Source organism: Gobio gobio (assembly GCF_949357685.1).
Source record: "Gobio gobio genome assembly, chromosome: 7".
Classification (NCBI taxonomy): Eukaryota; Metazoa; Chordata; class Actinopteri; order Cypriniformes; family Gobionidae; genus Gobio; species Gobio gobio.
This window is the reverse complement of record NC_137103.1, coordinates 21,575,326-21,595,735: the sequence shown is the minus strand read 5'-3', so window position 1 is coordinate 21,595,735 and position 20,410 is coordinate 21,575,326. Positions and strand designations below refer to the sequence as shown.

The window sequence follows — 20,410 nt, the reverse complement described above, 5'->3', positions numbered from 1 at the left end:
AATGTCATATTTGCATAAACTGTCACTACCGTATATATCCCGACACTAGCACATTAAGATAAGCTATGAAAAAAATCATGTTCCTCTGCCTCTTTCTGGTTAAATAATGTTTATAATAATTGTTAATATAGCAAGCTATATTAACTATTCCAGGTTATTTATGCATAGCATAAATAATAGTTAGTAGAGCATGCCACTTTCATCAAAACCTATTACAAAGCTATAGCAATCTCATGTCATTCCGTCTGTTCGAAAAAAAAGTTGCACTAACTGTTCGTTACAAGCAGCATTTGCCGTCAGGCAGGTAACGATAGCTAACATAAACATATTTTTGCTAGCCTACCTGCTGCAAACTTACACTTTTTTTGTACAAGACAAGTAGAGCTATTTTATCCAGTGTAATTTATCACATACCACTATCTTGTTTTTTCTTATCCTCCTCTTCCTTTCTCTTTTTTCTTTTCTGGCTTCCTGAAGCATAAAATTCCGCTTAAAATCCGAAGATTTTGTATTTTGCCGCAGCAGAGATCGCGTGGTTGGCTGGCTGCTGTCAGCGACTTCTGAGAGGGGCCCCTTAAGGGGGATCCCGATAACAGTGTCATTGCACTTTACTGCATTGACTATCAATGGGGCGCTCACACAGTTTGTCGTTTCATTTTATTCTTAACCTGTCGCTGTCTTGGGGCCCCAGGCCAGCTCGGGGCCCCAAGCAATTGCTTGGTTTGCCTGCCTTGTCGCGACGGGCCTGCACACACACACACACACACACACACACACACACACACACACACACACACACACACACACACACACACACACACACACACACACACACACACACACACACACACACACACACAGAAAGAGAGTTTAAAAAATAACACAACACTGCCACCCTTTAGTGAGGGGAGGGCAGACAGAGAATAAATATTCAGAAGAAATATATTAAATAAAATAAATATATTGATCTGAAAAATAGTATGATTATTTTAAAGCTATTTGGTTACATTTTAATAAAACATTGTTTTAGTATGTTTTTAAACACACACACATACACGTTGTAATACCAGTGTAATACCCATGTCATTATACAAATTTGTGTCCTCATAAATCACATAAACAAGAGAGAGAGAGAGAGAGAGAAACAAGTTTTTTTTTTATCCTGCTTCAAAACTAATACAATGCTGCCATCTTGTGTTCATTGAGGGGAGAGCAGCACAGACAGATACAGAATTGATTATTTAAAAAAATATTTAAAATAAATATATATATTCATCTGAAAAATAGTATAGTCATTTTAAATTAATCTAAGTTCAATTACCAAACATACAATCTTAATTTAATTTAAATCAAAATATTATTTTACAAGATATGAGACAATTTCTGTTCCCCTTTTTTTGTCCTTATTTAATCCCTCGCCATGGCAACACCGTTTGAGATATCCAATATTCGTTCGCATTTTAGCATCTTCCGTATCTTTGTTTCATGTTGACCGAGTTTGGTGGAGATTGAATAAATCGCCTACGAGGAGAACGTAAAAACTCAGACCCTGAATTACATAAATATTCACCTTCAAACCAAAATATCTGATTTCCTGTTGGTCGGAGCTAATGACTGTAAATTAGAAAGTTGTCCGGCTCGAAGAGAACAATATATGTACCGAGTTTGGTGACTGAAGATAAAACTAACCCCCCCACTTTTGTCAAAAGGTGGCGCTAGAGAGCCCCTCATCCCCGCCCATTTCTGATGCTTTGCCAATGTGTACTGACTGACATCTCTGATGTGTGTGTTGAGTTTCAAGCAGTTTCAAGCAATTTCAAGCATGCTAAGAGCCTCAAAACAGCCAAAAGATTATTAAACTTTGACACGTTGCCATGGCAACAGTATTTGAAATTTCAGGAATCCATTTCATACGTCTCTATCTGTCATGTTTTCACATTATACTGATGAAGTTTGAAATAAATCTGGTGAAAATAAGATGGTGATTCAAAGCATTTTTGAAAGTGACACACTTCCTGCTGCCAGTTGGTGGCGCTATAACTTTGACTCACAAAAGTCATATCCATGTGATCGGCCTCTTACAACGAACACACAGCTGAAGTTTCATCCAAACCAGTCAATGTTTGCACAAGTTATAACACACTTCCTGTTTCCCTTTTCTCGCCATAAATTCGTTGCTTCGCCACGGCCAAACCATTTGAGATATCAAAAATCCGCTCGCAATTTAGCATCCTGGATATGTTCACTTCATGCTGACCGAGTTTGGCAATGATCGAAACAATGGCCTCGGAGGAGTATATTAAATTCCAGAGCATGGGTTTTCCGAACAACCCATTATAGCTCACTTCCTGTTGGGCTGACGCATAACTATGAGCACGAAAGTTGTTCGGCCCGATGAGGTCTATATGTGTACCGAGTTTCATACATGTACGTGCAAGTGTGTTTGATACATGGACCAAGTTTCTAAGTGCGTTCTAGGGGGCGCTGTCGAGTCCCCCTGCCACGCCCGGGTACCAGCTTCAGCCCGGCTCTGATGGCCGCGCATTCCGACGCCTGTGCGAAGTTTCAAGAGTTTTCGAGCATGTTAAGTGCCCCAAAAGTACCCGAGAAGTCGAAAAAAAAAATAAAAAAAAAAAAAAAAAAAAAAACAAAGAATAATCTGAGGAAGAACAATAGGGCTCTGCGCCCTTTCAGGGCTTGGGCCCTAATTAAAGCTGCGAGCAGCGATGACGGGCCCAAGCCGGTGGCACCGCCACCCCGGTGGCATCAGTTTAACTGTGCACGGCAGGCAATAGGCATTTAAAATGGGAAAACATAAAAGGACTATGTCAAAGTCATCTGAATTCACCACATTAACTGCAGCAGTTGGTGCTGCTATGACCACAAACCACAACAGCCACATCTATGAGATCAATTAAATTTATATGAATTTCATGTCAGATTATGTCAAAGGTCAAATTGGAATGAGTTCAGAATACCATTCGAATGCTGATGTTGTTTTATTCTAACACTTCTCTTCATGTGTTTTTGAGCTACCTTAGCTACCATTTGTGCACCAATCTTATGCACCATAAAACATGCTTTAATTTCAATATGGGTGGTCCAATAAATTTTTTTTAATAAAAAATGTATAAATGGAGCCAAATCACAGAAACTGCAAAGATGATTTTAATATCAGTGTCAGGTAAGAGTAAGATGCGTGTCTACATTTTATGGAAGTTTATTATAAATAGCCAATTTTATAAAATCATGTGAAATTTATGTTTTAATACATTTATATTATATCAGTAAATAATTAATTTAAAGACATGTGCATCATACGTGATCTTGGCAAACACATCACATGACGTTTTTATTTCAAGTGATAGTTATTTGTGATAGCCTATATGAAAGGGTTAAATTATGATCAAGAGAGAAAGTCACACACACACACACACACACACACACACACACACACACAATGATAGAGTGAGAGTGAGGGGGAGGGGAAGGACTGAGAGAAAGGACACACACAAACTCACAGGGTGAGAGAGAGACCCCCCCCCCTCCCCACACACACACACACAGATAGAGAGGGGGAAGGGGAAAGACAGGCAGATGGCATTCCATAGACTTAATGGTTTGTATACTGTACAAACTGTACATTCTATCCCCCTACACTACCCCTAAGCCTACATATCGCACACACACACACACACACACACACACACACACACACACACACACACACACACACACACACACACACCATAGCTGTCAACCCTCCCGTTTTTTCCGGGTTTCTCACGTATTTTAGCTCTTTTCCCGCTGTCTTCCCGTTTTAGTATTTTCCCGTAAAATATCCCGTATTTTTACGTTCTGATTGTGTTAACTCAGAACACGCAACTATCTGGTTTAGTGCCAGAAGACGCGAATGAGAAGTCGCGCGCACTGTGAGAAAATTTTCCGTGCACTCATCCGAGAGCGCGCACACGTCTCTCAGCGCGCAAATATTGAGTTCTCTTTCAAGTCTTGCTCTTGAATGGACAAACTCACGCAAAAAGTATGTCAACATATTGATGAGTATTCTAGCAGACATAGTCTGTATATGGCTTAAGTAAACTTTATACAGTCCAGAAAAGACGACGCATATCCGAGGTCTTAAAGGGGCAGTAGCCTTTACTGCTGTCTGTTTAATGTCAAACAAAAGACAAGGGCATCACTCACTGCTCTTGATTGAATAACTTTTGTAAGTTTAATAGGATTAATCTTTAATTTATACAGTCATATATGCAATGTTATTTTACATTTGATCAATTTCTGTACCTGAAAACTAATGTTAGACGTACCTGAAAAACCTGAAAAGCATAGTTTATTTTATTAGTATCTTTGCTCAATAGTATTTATTTGTGCTGCTGCTTGTATTTAAATGATTTGTTCTTATTATTTTCTTTTGTTTTATTTGACAGTAGTCCTTTTTTCCCTGAACATAGCAAATACTGAACCGTACCGAAACGGTGAACCTTAAACCGTGATACAAACCGAACCGTGAGCAATCTGTACCGTTACACCCCTAGCGTAACGTATGATAAAATGACTGAAAAAAGGTTGGGAAACACTGGCTTAGGCTACTATTGAAGAAGAAGAAGACAGTTGCAGCCGCGCGGTTGGGAGGAAGAGGGAAAAAGTAGCGGGAAGTAAACTTCAAGGAGAGTATAGTAATAATAAATGATAATAAATGGAATAAATAAATAATAAATGAAAATAATAAATGTTATATTTACCCATGGCCTTCCCTGTTATACAGAAATGTAATAGTTATCAAACCTTCCTTAACTGTATAAATAATAAATGAAATATAGATGAATCATCATTAAAGCTACAATTTTCTCTGTTCCCGTTGTTCTTTGATGAACATTAATGACAGGCTGACTCCACAAAATGACTCTAATTTGCCTCTTTGAAAAATAATTCTCTAATTTAACCTTATTACTATACTAATTGTAATATAAATAATACAAATATTAGAAGAAAAATATTTTAAGTGGTCATTATTGACAATAAATATTGCACAACTAGTATTTAGTACCAAAAGATCTCCTCAAAATATTCAATAAATATTATTGAACTAAAATATAGAACATTTATTTAATTGAAAAATAGTTAAGGTGTATGGTCACATTTGACCATCAATTAGTATGAGTATGACCAATTAGTATGGAATACCTGAAGGCTAAGTACAATAAAAAACATTAACATTAATGTTAACATTGTTGCATTACTCTCCATTATAAAACGATCCTGTATGGTTGATGTAATAATCAATGCACACTATGCTGTACTGTTTACCAAAACTTGCTGCAAACCCCTGTAAAGTGGAGCTGTTGTGTATCAAGCCATTCAAATGTATTGACACAGCGCTAGAAGTATTGAGATTTCTGTGAAGCACGACTGCGCGCGCCGCCGGGAGATGATAGAGCATGTCGCAACTCCGTATGGTTTTTCAACACTCTGGCTTTAACTGTTATGCCATATTAGCGCCAAAACGCTATTTATTGTTTGAATTTCGCATTAAAACTTTAAAAAATGTAAAAGCTTAGACATTGTTTAATATCAAAAGCAGGTTTGGCAATTTGGCGTGAGATTAAGTTGGGCAGCGTGAGAGCGTGAGACAGAGCCTGAAAGCGTGAGTGTCACGCCAAATGCGTGAGAGTTGGCAACCCTAGGCAAAAGAGAACTCGATGTGAGCAGGAAACTGACGCGAGTCTATCTATGCATCGAGTGTGTGTGTGTGTGTGTGTGTGTGTGTGTGTCAGTGTCCCTTGAATAGCTGACATGAGACGCATCCACACAGACAGGACACTGACACACACACATACACATACACACACACACAGACAGGACACACACACACACACACACACACACAGACAGGACACTGGCATACAGCGCGCTCTCTTGTGTCTTGTCGCGCTTGGAAGCATTTACATGAATAGGAGCGTGATCATGTAACGCTAAGCAAAAATGGATATAAAAACGGACGCTGTGTTATTTGCGTTAAATATTTTTAATGCGTTAAGCTTCCGTTTCACGTTGACCGAGTTTGGTGGAGATTGAATAAATCACCTACGAGGAGAACGTAAAAACTCAGACCCTGAATTATACAAATATTCACGTTCAAACAAAAACTTTCTGTGAAAAAAAGACACTTATAAACAGACACTTGTAGAAAATAATGTGAATTTTTTTTAAAAATAAATTTGAACTATGTCAGTAAATAATGAATTTAAAGACAAATGTGTCAAAAGTGATCTTTGCAAACACAGCACATGACCTTCTGTAAAGCACATGTATAGAAAACACACTCACACTCCTCTGTTTTAAAAAAAGAGTTCTGTCTGAATGAGTACATGAAATCACGGCTGTCAGATGATAAGAATTGTAACTCAAATGTGATTTAGAAAATGAGTTCTGTAGTGATATAGTGTCATAGTTCATGTCCACATTAACCACTACGTTGTAATACCAATAGCCATGTCATCATACACATTTGTGTCCTCATAAATCACATAAGCAAGCACAGAGAGAGAGAGAGAGAGAAAGGGAGTTTCAAAAATAATACAACACTGCCCCCTTTTGGTGATAGAGGGGAGGGCACACAAACAGTCAAAAACATTATTAAACTTTGACATGTTGCCATGGCAGCATTATTTGAAATATCAGGAATTCATTCATATGTCTCTATCTGTCATGTTTTCACATTATACTGATGAAGTTTGAAGTCAATCGTGTGAAAATAAGATGGTGATTCAAAGCATTTTTGAAAGTGACACACTTCCTGCTGCCAGTTGGTGGCGCTATAACTTTGACTCACAAAAGTCATATCCATGTGATCGGCCTCTTACAACGAACACACAGCTGAAGTTTCATCCAAATCAGTCAATGTTTGCACAAGTTATTACACACTTCCTGTTTACCTTTTCTCGCCATAAATTCGTTGCTTCGCCACGGCCAAACCGTTTAAGATATCAAAAATCCGTTCGCAATTTAGCATCCTCTGTGTCTTGACTTCATGCTGACCGAGTTTGGCACTGATTGAAACAATGGCCTCGGAGGAGTATATTAAATTCCAGAGCATGTGTTTTCAGAACAACCCATATTAGCTCACTTCCTGTTGGGCTGACACGTAACTTAGAGCACGAAAGTTGTTTGGCCCGATGAGGTCTATATGTGTACCGAGTTTCATACATGTACGTGCAAGTGTGTTTGATATATAGACCAAGTTTTCAGACCCCACTTTAGGGGGCGCTGTCGAGCCCCCCTGCCACGCCCGGGTACCAGCTTCAGCCCGGCTCTGATGGCCGCGCATTCCGATGTGTGTGCAAAGTTTCAAGAGTTTTTGAGCATGGTAAGGGCCCCAAAAGTGCCCGAGAAGTCGATAAAATAATAATAATAATAATTAAAGCTGCGAGCAGCGATGACGGGCCCAAGCCGGTGGCACCGCCACCCCGGTGGCATCAGTTTAACTGTGCACGGCAGGCAATAGGCATTTAAAATGGGAAAACATAAAAGGACTATGTCAAAGTCATCTGAATTCACCACATTAACTGCAGCAGTTGGTGCTGCTATGACCACAAACCACAACAGCCACATCTATGAGATCAATTAAATTTATATGAATTTCATGTCAGATTATGTCAAAGGTCAAATTGGAATGAGTTCAGAATTCCATTCGAATGCTGATGTTGTTTTATTCTAACACTTCTCTTCATGTGTTTTTGAGCTACCTTAGCTACCGTTTGTGCACCAATCTTATGCACCATAAAACATGCTTTCATTTCAATATGGGTGGTCCAATAAATTTTTTTTAATAAAAAATGTATAAATGGAGCCAAATCACAGAAACTGCAAAGATGATTTTAATATCAGTGTCAGGTAAGAGTAAGATGCGTGTCTACATTTTATGGAAGTTTATTATAAATAGCCACTTTTATAAAATCATGTGAAATTTATGTTTGAATACATTTATATTATATCAGTAAATAATTAATTTAAAGACATGTGCATCATACGTGATCTTGGCAAACACATCACATGACGTTTTTATTTCAAGTGATAGTTATTTGTGATAGCCTATATGAAAGGGTTAAATTATGATCAAGAGAGAAAGTCACACACACACACACACACACACACACACACACACACACACACACACACACACACACACACACACACACACACACACACACACACACACACACACACACACACACACACACACACACACACACACAATGATAGAGTGAGAGTGAGGGGGAGGGGAAGGACTGAGAGAAAGGCACACACACAAACTCACAGGGTGAGAGAGAGACCCCCCCCCCTCCCCACACACACACACAGATAGAGAGGGGGAAGGGGAAAGACAGGCAGATGGCATTCCATAGACTTAATGGTTTGTATACTGTACAAACTGTACATTCTATCCCCCTACACTACCCCTAAGCCTACATATCGCACACACACACACACACACACCATAGCTGTCAACCCTCCCGTTTTTTCCGGGTTTCTCACGTATTTTAGCTCTTTTCCCGCTGTCTTCCCGTTTTAGTATTTTCCCGTAAAATATCCCGTATTTTTACGTTCTGATTGTGTTAACTCAGAACACGCAACTATCTGGTTTAGTGCCAGAAGACGCGAATGAGAAGTCGCGCGCACTGTGAGAAAATTTTCCGTGCACTCATCCGAGAGCGCGCACACGTCTCTCAGCGCGCAAATATTGAGTTCTCTTTCAAGTCTTGCTCTTGAATGGACAAACTCACGCAAAAAGTATGTCAACATATTGATGAGTATTCTAGCAGACATAGTCTGTATATGGCTTAAGTAAGCTTTATACAGTCCAGAAAAGACAACGCATATCCAAGGTCTTAAAGGGGCAGTAGCCTTTACTGCTGTCTGTTTAATGTCAAACAAAAGACAAGGGCATCACTCACTGCTCTTGATTGAATAACTTTTGTAAGTTTAATAGGATTAATCTTTAATTTATACAGTCATATATGCAATGTTATTTTACATTTGATCAATTTCTGTAGGCCTACCTGAAAACTAATGTTAGACGTACCTGAAAAACCTGAAAAGCATAGTTTATTTTATTAGTATCTTTGCTCAATAGTATTTATTTGTGCTGCTGCTTGTATTTAAATGATTTGTTCTTATTATTTTCTTTTGTTTTATTTGACAGTAGTCCTTTTTTCCCTGAACATAGCAAATACTGAACCGTACCGAAACGGTGAACCTTAAACCGTGATACAAACCGAACCGTGAGCAATCTGTACCGTTACACCCCTAGCGTAACGTATGATAAAATGACTGAAAAAAGGTTGGGAAACACTGGCTTAGGCTACTATCGAAGAAGAAGAAGACAGTTGCAGCCGCGCGGTTGGGAGGAAGAGGGAAAAAGTAGCGGGAAGTAAACTTCAAGGAGAGTATAGTAATAATAAATGATAATAAATGGAATAAATAAATAATAAATGAAAATAATAAATGTTATATTTACCCATGGCCTTCCCTGTTATACAGAAATGTAATAGTTATCAAACCTTCCTTAACTGTATAAATAATAAATGAAATATAGATGAATCATCATTAAAGCTACAATTTTCTCTGTTCCCGTTGTTCTTTGATGAACATTAATGACAGGCTGACTCCACAAAATGACTCTAATTTGCCTCTTTGAAAAATAATTCTCTAATTTAACCTTATTACTATACTAATTGTAATATAAATAATACAAATATTAGAAGAAAAATATTTTAAGTGGTCATTATTGACAATAAATATTGCACAACTAGTATTTAGTACCAAAAGATCTCCTCAAAATATTCAATAAATATTATTGAACTAAAATATAGAACATTTATTTAATTGAAAAATAGTTAAGGTGTATGGTCACATTTGACCATCAATTAGTATGAGTATGACCAATTAGTATGGAATACCTGAAGGCTAAGTACAATAAAAAACATTAACATTAATGTTAACATTGTTGCATTACTCTCCATTATAAAACGATCCTGTATGGTTGATGTAATAATCAATGCACACTATGCTGTACTGTTTACCAAAACTTGCTGCAAACCCCTGTAAAGTGGAGTTGTTGTGTATCAAGCCATTCAAATGTATTGACACAGCGCTAGAAGTATTGAGATTTCTGTGAAGCACGACTGCGCGCGCCGCCGGGAGATGATAGAGCATGTCGCAACTCCGAATGGTTTTTCAACACTCTGGCTTTAACTGTTATGCCATATTAGCGCCAAAACGCTATTTATTGTTTGAATTTCGCATTAAAACTTTAAAAAATGTAAAAGCTTAGACATTGTTTAATATCAAAAGCAGGTTTGGCAATTTGGCGTGAGATTAAGTTGGGCAGCGTGAGAGCGTGAGACAGAGCCTGAAAGCGTGAGTGTCACGCCAAATGCGTGAGAGTTGGCAACCCTAGGCAAAAGAGAACTCGATGTGAGCAGGAAACTGACGCGAGTCTATCTATGCATCGAGTGTGTGTGTGTGTGTGTGTGTGTGTGTGTGTCAGTGTCCCTTGAATAGCTGACATGAGACGCATCCACACAGATAGGACACTGACACACACACATACACATACACACACACACAGACAGGACACACACACACACACACACACAGACAGGACACTAACACACACACAGACAGGACACTGGCATACAGCGCGCTCTCTTGTGTCTTGTCGCGCTTGGAAGCATGTACATGAATAGGAGCGTGATCATGTAACGCTAAGCAAAAATGGATATAAAAACGGACGCTGTGTTATTTGCGTTAAATATTTTTAATGCGTTAAGCTTCCGTTTCACGTTGACCGAGTTTGGTGGAGATTGAATAAATCACCTACGAGGAGAACGTAAAAACTCAGACCCTGAATTATACAAATATTCACGTTCAAACAAAAACTTTCTGTGAAAAAAAGACACTTATAAACAGACACTTGTAGAAAATAATGTGAATTTTTTTTAAAAATAAATTTGAACTATGTCAGTAAATAATGAATTTAAAGACAAATGTGTCAAAAGTGATCTTTGCAAACACAGCACATGACCTTCTGTAAAGCACATGTATAGAAAACACACTCACACTCCTCTGTTTTAAAAAAAGAGTTCTGTCTGAATGAGTACATGAAATCACGGCTGTCAGATGATAAGAATTGTAACTCAAATGTGATTTAGAAAATGAGTTCTGTAGTGATATAGTGTCATAGTTCATGTCCACATTAACCACTACGTTGTAATACCAATAGCCATGTCATCATACACATTTGTGTCCTCATAAATCACATAAGCAAGCACAGAGAGAGAGAGAGAGAGAAAGGGAGTTTCAAAAATAATACAACACTGCCCCCTTTTGGTGATAGAGGGGAGGGCACACAAACAGTCAAAAACATTATTAAACTTTGACATGTTGCCATGGCAGCATTATTTGAAATATCAGGAATTCATTCATATGTCTCTATCTGTCATGTTTTCACATTATACTGATGAAGTTTGAAGTCAATCGTGTGAAAATAAGATGGTGATTCAAAGCATTTTTGAAAGTGACACACTTCCTGCTGCCAGTTGGTGGCGCTATAACTTTGACTCACAAAAGTCATATCCATGTGATCGGCCTCTTACAACGAACACACAGCTGAAGTTTCATCCAAATCAGTCAATGTTTGCACAAGTTATTACACACTTCCTGTTTACCTTTTCTCGCCATAAATTCGTTGCTTCGCCACGGCCAAACCGTTTAAGATATCAAAAATCCGTTCGCAATTTAGCATCCTCTGTGTCTTGACTTCATGCTGACCGAGTTTGGCACTGATTGAAACAATGGCCTCGGAGGAGTATATTAAATTCCAGAGCATGTGTTTTCAGAACAACCCATATTAGCTCACTTCCTGTTGGGCTGACACGTAACTTAGAGCACAAAAGTTGTTTGGCCCGATGAGGTCTATATGTGTACCGAGTTTCATACATGTACGTGCAAGTGTGTTTGATATATAGACCAAGTTTTCAGACCCCACTTTAGGGGGCGCTGTCGAGCCCCCCTGCCACGCCCGGGTACCAGCTTCAGCCCGGCTCTGATGGCCGCGCATTCCGATGTGTGTGCAAAGTTTCGAGAGTTTTTGAGCATGGTAAGGGCCCCAAAAGTGCCCGAGAAGTCGATAAAATAATAATAATAATAATTAAAGCTGCGAGCAGCGATGACGGGCCCAAGCCGGTGGCACCGCCACCCCGGTGGCATCAGCTTAACTGTGCACGGCAGGCAATAGGCATTTAAAATGGGAAAACATAAAAGGACTATGTCAAAGTCATCTGAATTCACCACATTAACTGCAGCAGTTGGTGCTGCTATGACCACAAACCACAACAGCCACATCTATGAGATCAATTAAATTTATATGAATTTCATGTCAGATTATGTCAAAGGTCAAATTGGAATGAGTTCAGAATACCATTCGAATGCTGATGTTGTTTTATTCTAACACTTCTCTTCATGTGTTTTTGAGCTACCTTAGCTACCGTTTGTGCACCAATCTTATGCACCATAAAACATGCTTTCATTTCAATATGGGTGGTCCAATAAATTTCTTTTAATAAAAAATGTATAAATGGAGCCAAATCACAGAAACTGCAAAGATGATTTTAATATCAGTGTCAGGTAAGAGTAAGATGCGTGTCTACATTTTATGGAAGTTTATTATAAATAGCCACTTTTATAAAATCATGTGAAATTTATGTTTTAATACATTTATATTATATCAGTAAATAATTAATTTAAAGACATGTGCATCATACGTGATCTTGGCAAACACATCACATGACGTTTTTATTTCAAGTGATAGTTATTTGTGATAGCCTATATGAAAGGGTTAAATTATGATCAAGAGAGAAAGTCACACACACACACACACACACACACACACACACACACACACACACACACACACACACACACACAAACACAATGATAGAGTGAGAGTGAGGGGGAGGGTAAGGACTGAGAGAAAGGCACACACACAAACTCACAGGGTGAGAGAGAGACCCCCCCCCCCCCCCCCCCACACACACACACACAGATAGAGAGGGGGAAGGGGAAAGACAGGCAGATGGCATTCCATAGACTTAATGGTTTGTATACTGTACAAACTGTACATTCTATCCCCCTACACTACCCCTAAGCCTACATATCGCACACACACACACACACACACATACACACACACACACACACACACACACACACACTACCCCTAAACCTACCATCACAGAAAACATTCTGCATTTTTACATTTTTATTAAAAAATTGTTTAATATGCTGTTAAAGCTATTTTGATTTACGGGGACACATGAAATGTCTTCATAAACCATGATTATGTTGTAATAAACACCCCTCCACCTATATATGTTATATATATATTATGTTATATATACCATGATTATATCCCAAAATAATAAATGTTATATTTACCCATGGCCTTCCCTGTTATACAGAAATGTAATAGTTATCAAACCTTCCTTAACTGTATAAATAATAAATGAAATATAGATGAATCATCATTAAAGCTACAATTTTCTCTGTTCCCGTTGTTCTTTGATGAACATTAATGACAGGCTGACTCCACAAAATGACTCTAATTTGCCTCTTTGAAAAATAATTCTCTAATTTAACCTTATTACTATACTAATTGTAATATAAATAATACAAATATTAGAAGAAAAATATTTTAAGTGGTCATTATTGACAATAAATATTGCACAACTAGTATTTAGTACCAAAAGATCTCCTCAAAATATTCAATAAATATTATTGAACTAAAATATAGAACATTTATTTAATTGAAAAATAGTTAAGGTGTATGGTCACATTTGACCATCAATTAGTATGAGTATGACCAATTAGTATGGAATACCTGAAGGCTAAGTACAATAAAAAACATTAACATTAATGTTAACATTGTTGCATTACTCTCCATTATAAAACGATCCTGTATGGTTGATGTAATAATCAATGCACACTATGCTGTACTGTTTACCAAAACTTGCTGCAAACCCCTGTAAAGTGGAGCTGTTGTGTATCAAGCCATTCAAATGTATTGACACAGCGCTAGAAGTATTGAGATTTCTGTGAAGCACGACTGCGCGCGCCGCCGGGAGATGATAGAGCATGTCGCAACTCCGAATGGTTTTTCAACACTCTGGCTTTAACTGTTATGCCATATTAGCGCCAAAACGCTATTTATTGTTTGAATTTCGCATTAAAACTTTAAAAAATGTAAAAGCTTAGACATTGTTTAATATCAAAAGCAGGTTTGGCAATTTGGCGTGAGATTAAGTTGGGCAGCGTGAGAGCTTGAGACAGAGCCTGAAAGCATGAGTGTCACGCCAAATGCGTGAGAGTTGGCAACCCTAGGCAAAAGAGAACTCGATGTGAGCAGGAAACTGACGCGAGTCTATCTATGCATCGAGTGTGTGTGTGTGTGTGTGTGTGTGTGTGTCAGTGTCCCTTGAATAGCTGACATGAGACGCATCCACACAGACAGGACACTGACACACACACATACACATACACACACACACAGACAGGACACACACACACACACACACACACACAGACAGGACACTAACACACACACAGACAGGACACTGGCATCCAGCGCGCTCTCTTGTGTCTTGTCGCGCTTGGAAGCATGTACATGAATAGGAGCGTGATCATGTAACGCTAAGCAAAAATGGATATAAAAACGGACGCTGTGTTATTTGCGTTAAATATTTTTAATGCGTTAAGCTTCCGTTTCACGTTGACCGAGTTTGGTGGAGATTGAATAAATCACCTACGAGGAGAACGTAAAAACTCAGACCCTGAATTATACAAATATTCACGTTCAAACAAAAACTTTCTGTGAAAAAAAGACACTTATAAACAGACACTTGTAGAAAATAATGTGAATTTTTTTTAAAAATAAATTTGAACTATGTCAGTAAATAATGAATTTAAAGACAAATGTGTCAAAAGTGATCTTTGCAAACACAGCACATGACCTTCTGTAAAGCACATGTATAGAAAACACACTCACACTCCTCTGTTTTAAAAAAAGAGTTCTGTCTGAATGAGTACATGAAATCACGGCTGTCAGATGATAAGAATTGTAACTCAAATGTGATTTAGAAAATGAGTTCTGTAGTGATATAGTGTCATAGTTCATGTCCACATTAACCACTACGTTGTAATACCAATAGCCATGTCATCATACACATTTGTGTCCTCATAAATCACATAAGCAAGCACAGAGAGAGAGAGAGAGAGAAAGGGAGTTTCAAAAATAATACAACACTGCCCCCTTTTGGTGATAGAGGGGAGGGCACACAAACAGTCAAAAACATTATTAAACTTTGACATGTTGCCATGGCAGCATTATTTGAAATATCAGGAATTCATTCATATGTCTCTATCTGTCATGTTTTCACATTATACTGATGAAGTTTGAAGTCAATCGTGTGAAAATAAGATGGTGATTCAAAGCATTTTTGAAAGTGACACACTTCCTGCTGCCAGTTGGTGGCGCTATAACTTTGACTCACAAAAGTCATATCCATGTGATCGGCCTCTTACAACGAACACACAGCTGAAGTTTCATCCAAATCAGTCAATGTTTGCACAAGTTATTACACACTTCCTGTTTACCTTTTCTCGCCATAAATTCGTTGCTTCGCCACGGCCAAACCGTTTAAGATATCAAAAATCCGTTCGCAATTTAGCATCCTCTGTGTCTTGACTTCATGCTGACCGAGTTTGGCACTGATTGAAACAATGGCCTCGGAGGAGTATATTAAATTCCAGAGCATGTGTTTTCAGAACAACCCATATTAGCTCACTTCCTGTTGGGCTGACACGTAACTTAGAGCACGAAAGTTGTTTGGCCCGATGAGGTCTATATGTGTACTGAGTTTCATACATGTACGTGCAAGTGTGTTTGATATATAGACCAAGTTTTCTGACCCCACTTTAGGGGGCGCTGTCGAGCCCCCCTGCCACGCCCGGGTACCAGCTTCAGCCCGGCTCTGATGGCCGCGCATTCCGATGTGTGTGCAAAGTTTCAAGAGTTTTTGAGCATGGTAAGGGCCCCAAAAGTGCCCGAGAAGTCGATAAAATAATAATAATAATAATAATTAAAGCTGCGAGCAGCGATGACGGGCCCAAGCCGGTGGCACCGCCACCCCGGTGGCATCAGTTTAACTGTGCACGGCAGGCAATAGGCATTTAAAATGGGAAAACATAAAAGGACTATGTCAAAGTCATCTGAATTCACCACATTAACTGCAGCAGTTGGTGCTGCTATGACCACAAACCACAACAGCCACATCTATGAGATCAATTAAATTTATATGAATTTCATGTCAGATTATGTCAAAGGTCAAATTGGAATGAGTTCAGAATACCATTCGAATGCTGATGTTGTTTTATTCTAACACTTCTCTTCATGTGTTTTTGAGCTACCTTAGCTACCATTTGTGCACCAATCTTATGCACCATAAAACATGCTTTAATTTCAATATGGGTGGTCCAATAAATTTTTTTTAATAAAAAATGTATAAATGGAGCCAAATCACAGAAACTGCAAAGATGATTTTAATATCAGTGTCAGGTAAGAGTAAGATGCGTGTCTACATTTTATGGAAGTTTATTATAAATAGCCACTTTTATAAAATCATGTGAAATTTATGTTTTAATACATTTATATTATATCAGTAAATAATTAATTTAAAGACATGTGCATCATACGTGATCTTGGCAAACACATCACATGACGTTTTTATTTCAAGTGATAGTTATTTGTGATAGCCTATATGAAAGGGTTAAATTATGATCAAGAGAGAAAGTCACACACACACACACACACACACACACACACACACACACACACACACACACACACACACACAGACACACACAATGATAGAGTGAGAGTGAGGGGGAGGGGAAGGACTGAGAGAAAGGCACACACACAAACTCACAGGGTGAGAGAGAGACCCCCCCCCCCCCACACACACACACAGATAGACAGGGGGAAGGGGAAAGACAGGCAGATGGCATTCCATAGACTTAATGGTTTGTATACTGTACAAACTGTACATTCTATCCCCCTACACTACCCCTAAGCCTACATATCGCACACACACACACACACACACACACCATAGCTGTCAACCCTCCCATTTTTTCCGGGTTTCTCACGTATTTTAGCTCTTTTCCCGCTGTCTTCCCGTTTTAGTATTTTCCCGTAAAATATCCCGTATTTTTAAGTTCTGATTGTGTTAACTCAGAACACGCAACTATCTGGTTTAGTGCCAGAAGACGCGAATGAGAAGTCGCGCGCACTGTGAGAAAATTTTCCGTGCACTCATCCAAGAGCGCGCACACGTCTCTCAGCGCGCAAATATTGAGTTCTCTTTCAAGTCTTGCTCTTGAACGGACAAACTCACGCAAAAAGTATGTCAACATATTGATGAGTATTCTAGCAGACATAGTCTGTATATGGCTTAAGTAAGCTTTATACAGTCCAGAAAAGACAACGCATATCCGAGGTCTTAAAGGGGCAGTAGCCTTTACTGCTGTCTGTTTAATGTCAAACAAAAGACAAGGGCATCACTCACTGCTCTTGATTGAATAACTTTTGTAAGTTTAATAGGATTAATCTTTAATATATACAGTCATATATGCAATGTTATTTTACATTTGATCAATTTCTGTACCTGAAAACTAATGTTAGACGTACCTGAAAAACCTGAAAAGCATAGTTTATTTTATTATTATCTTTGCTCAATAGTATTTATTTGTGCTGCTGCTTGTATTTAAATGATTTGTTCTTATTATTTTCTTTTTTTTATTTGACAGTAGTCCTTTTTTCCCTGAACATAACAAATACTGAACCGTACCGAAACGGTGAACCTTAAACCGTGATACAAACCGAACCGTGAGCAATCTGTACCGTTACACCCCTAGCGTAACGTATGATAAAATGACTGAAAAAAGGTTGGGTGTTGGGTGTCCATTTGTGTCCTGATATTTCACAAAAACATGCCCACACACACACACACACACAGAGAGAGAGAGAGAGAGAGAGAGAGAGAGAGAGAGAGAGAGAAACAAGTTTTTTTTTTATCCTGCTTCAAAACTAACACAATGCTGCCATCTTGTGTTCATTGAGGGAAGGGCAGCACACACGGGCACAATACATTATACAAAGAAATATTTATAAAATATATATATATTCATCTGAAAAATAGTACAGTCATTTTAAATTAATCTAAGTTCAATTACCAAACATACAATCTTAATTTAATTTAAATCAAAATATTATTTTACAAGATATGAGACAATTACTGTTCCCCTTTTTTTGTCCTTATTTAATCCCTCGCCATGGCAACACCGTTTGAGATATCCAATATTCGTTCGCATTTAAGCATCTTCCGTATCTTTGTTTCATGTTGACCGAGTTTGGTGGAGATTGAATAAATCGCCTACGAGGAGAACGTAAAAACTCAGACCCTGAATTACATAAATATTCACCTTCAAACCAAAATATCTGACTTCCTGTTGGTCGGAGCTAATGACTGTAAATTAGAAAGTTGTCCGGCTCGAAGAGAACAATATATGTACCGAGTTTGGTGACTCAAGATAAAACTAACCCCCCCACTTTTGTCAAAAGGTGGCGCTAGAGAGCCCCTCATCCCCACCCGTTTCTGAGGCTTTGTCCATGTGTACTGACTGACATCTCTGATGTGTGTGTTGAGTTTCAAGCAGTTTCAAGCAATTTCAAGCATGCTAAGAGCCTCAGAACAACACTGCTACCTTTTAGTGAGGGGAGGGCAGACAGAGAATAAATATTCAGAAGAAATATATTAAATAAAATAAATATATTGATCTGAAAAATAGTATGATTATTTTAAAGCTATTTGGTTACATTTTAATAAAACATTGTTTTAGTATGTTTTTAAACACACACACATACACGTTGTAATACCAGTGTAATACCCATGTCATTATACAAATTTGTGTCCTCATAAATCACAAACAAGAGAGAGAGAGAGAGAGAGAGAGAAACAAGTTTTTTTTTATCCTGCTTCAAAACTAATACAATGCTGCCATCTTGTGTTCATTGAGGGGAGAGCAGCAGACACAGAGAATTTCTGTTCCCCTTTTTTGTCCTTATTTAATCCCTTGCCATGGAAACACCGTTTGAGATATCCAATATCCGTTCACATTTTAGCATCTTCAGTATCTTTGTTTCATGTTGACCGAGTTTGGTGGAGATTGAATAAAACGCCTACGAGGAGAACGTAAAAACTCAGACCCCGATTTAACCAAAAATTTACCTTCAAACCAAAATATCTGACTTCCTGTTGGTCGGAGCTAATGACTGTAAATTAGAAAGTTGTCCGGCTCGATGAGGTCAATATATATACTGAGTTTGGTGATTGTAGATGAAACGAAGCCCTTCACTTTTGTCAAAAGGTGGCGCTAGAGAGCCCCTCATCCCCGCCCGTTTCTGAGGCTTTGTCCATGTGTACTGACTGACATCTCTGATGTGTGTGTTGAGTTTCAAGCAGTTTCAAGCAATTTCAAGCATGCTAAGAGCCTCAGAACAGCCAAAAGATTATTAAACTTTGACACGTTGCCATGGCAACAGTATTTGAAATTTCAGGAATCCATTTCATACGTCTCTATCTGTCATGTTTTCACATTATACTGATGAAGTTTGAAATAAATCTGGTGAAAATAAGATGGTGATTCAAAGCATTTTTGAAAGTGACACTTCCTGCTGCCAGTTGGTGGCGCTATAACTTTGACTCACAAAAGTCATATTCATGTGATCGGCTTCTTATAACAAACACACAGCTGAAGTTTCATCCAAACCAGTCAATGTTTGCACAAGTTATAACACACTTCCTGTTTCCCTTTTCTCGCCATAAATTCGTTGCATCGCCACAGCCAGACTTTTCGAGATATCAAAAATCCGCTCGCAATTTAGCATCCTGAATATGTTCACGTAATGCTGACCGAGTTTGGCAATGATCGAAACAATGGCCTCGGAGGAGTATATTAAATTCCAGAGCATGCGTTTTCCGAACAACCCATAATAGCTCACTTCCTGTTGGGCTGACACATAACTATGAGCACGAAAGTTGTTCGGCCCGATGAGATCTAAATGTGTACCAAGTTTCATACATGTACGTGCAAGTGTGTTTGATATATGGACCAAGTTTTCAGACCCCACTTTAGGGGGCGCTGTCGAGCCCCCCTGCCACGCCCGGGTACCAGCTTCAGCCCGGCTCTGATGGCCGCGCATTCCGACGCCTGT

General features: G+C 38.6%; 1 protein-coding gene across 1 annotated transcript in view; it reads right to left on the bottom strand.

Moving 5' to 3' along the window:
- LOC307129274 (cystathionine beta-synthase-like) overlaps window positions 1-20,410 on the bottom strand; it is an 82,069-nt gene that overhangs the window by 25,809 nt on the left and 35,850 nt on the right. The gene's annotated exons all lie outside the window — the stretch shown is intronic.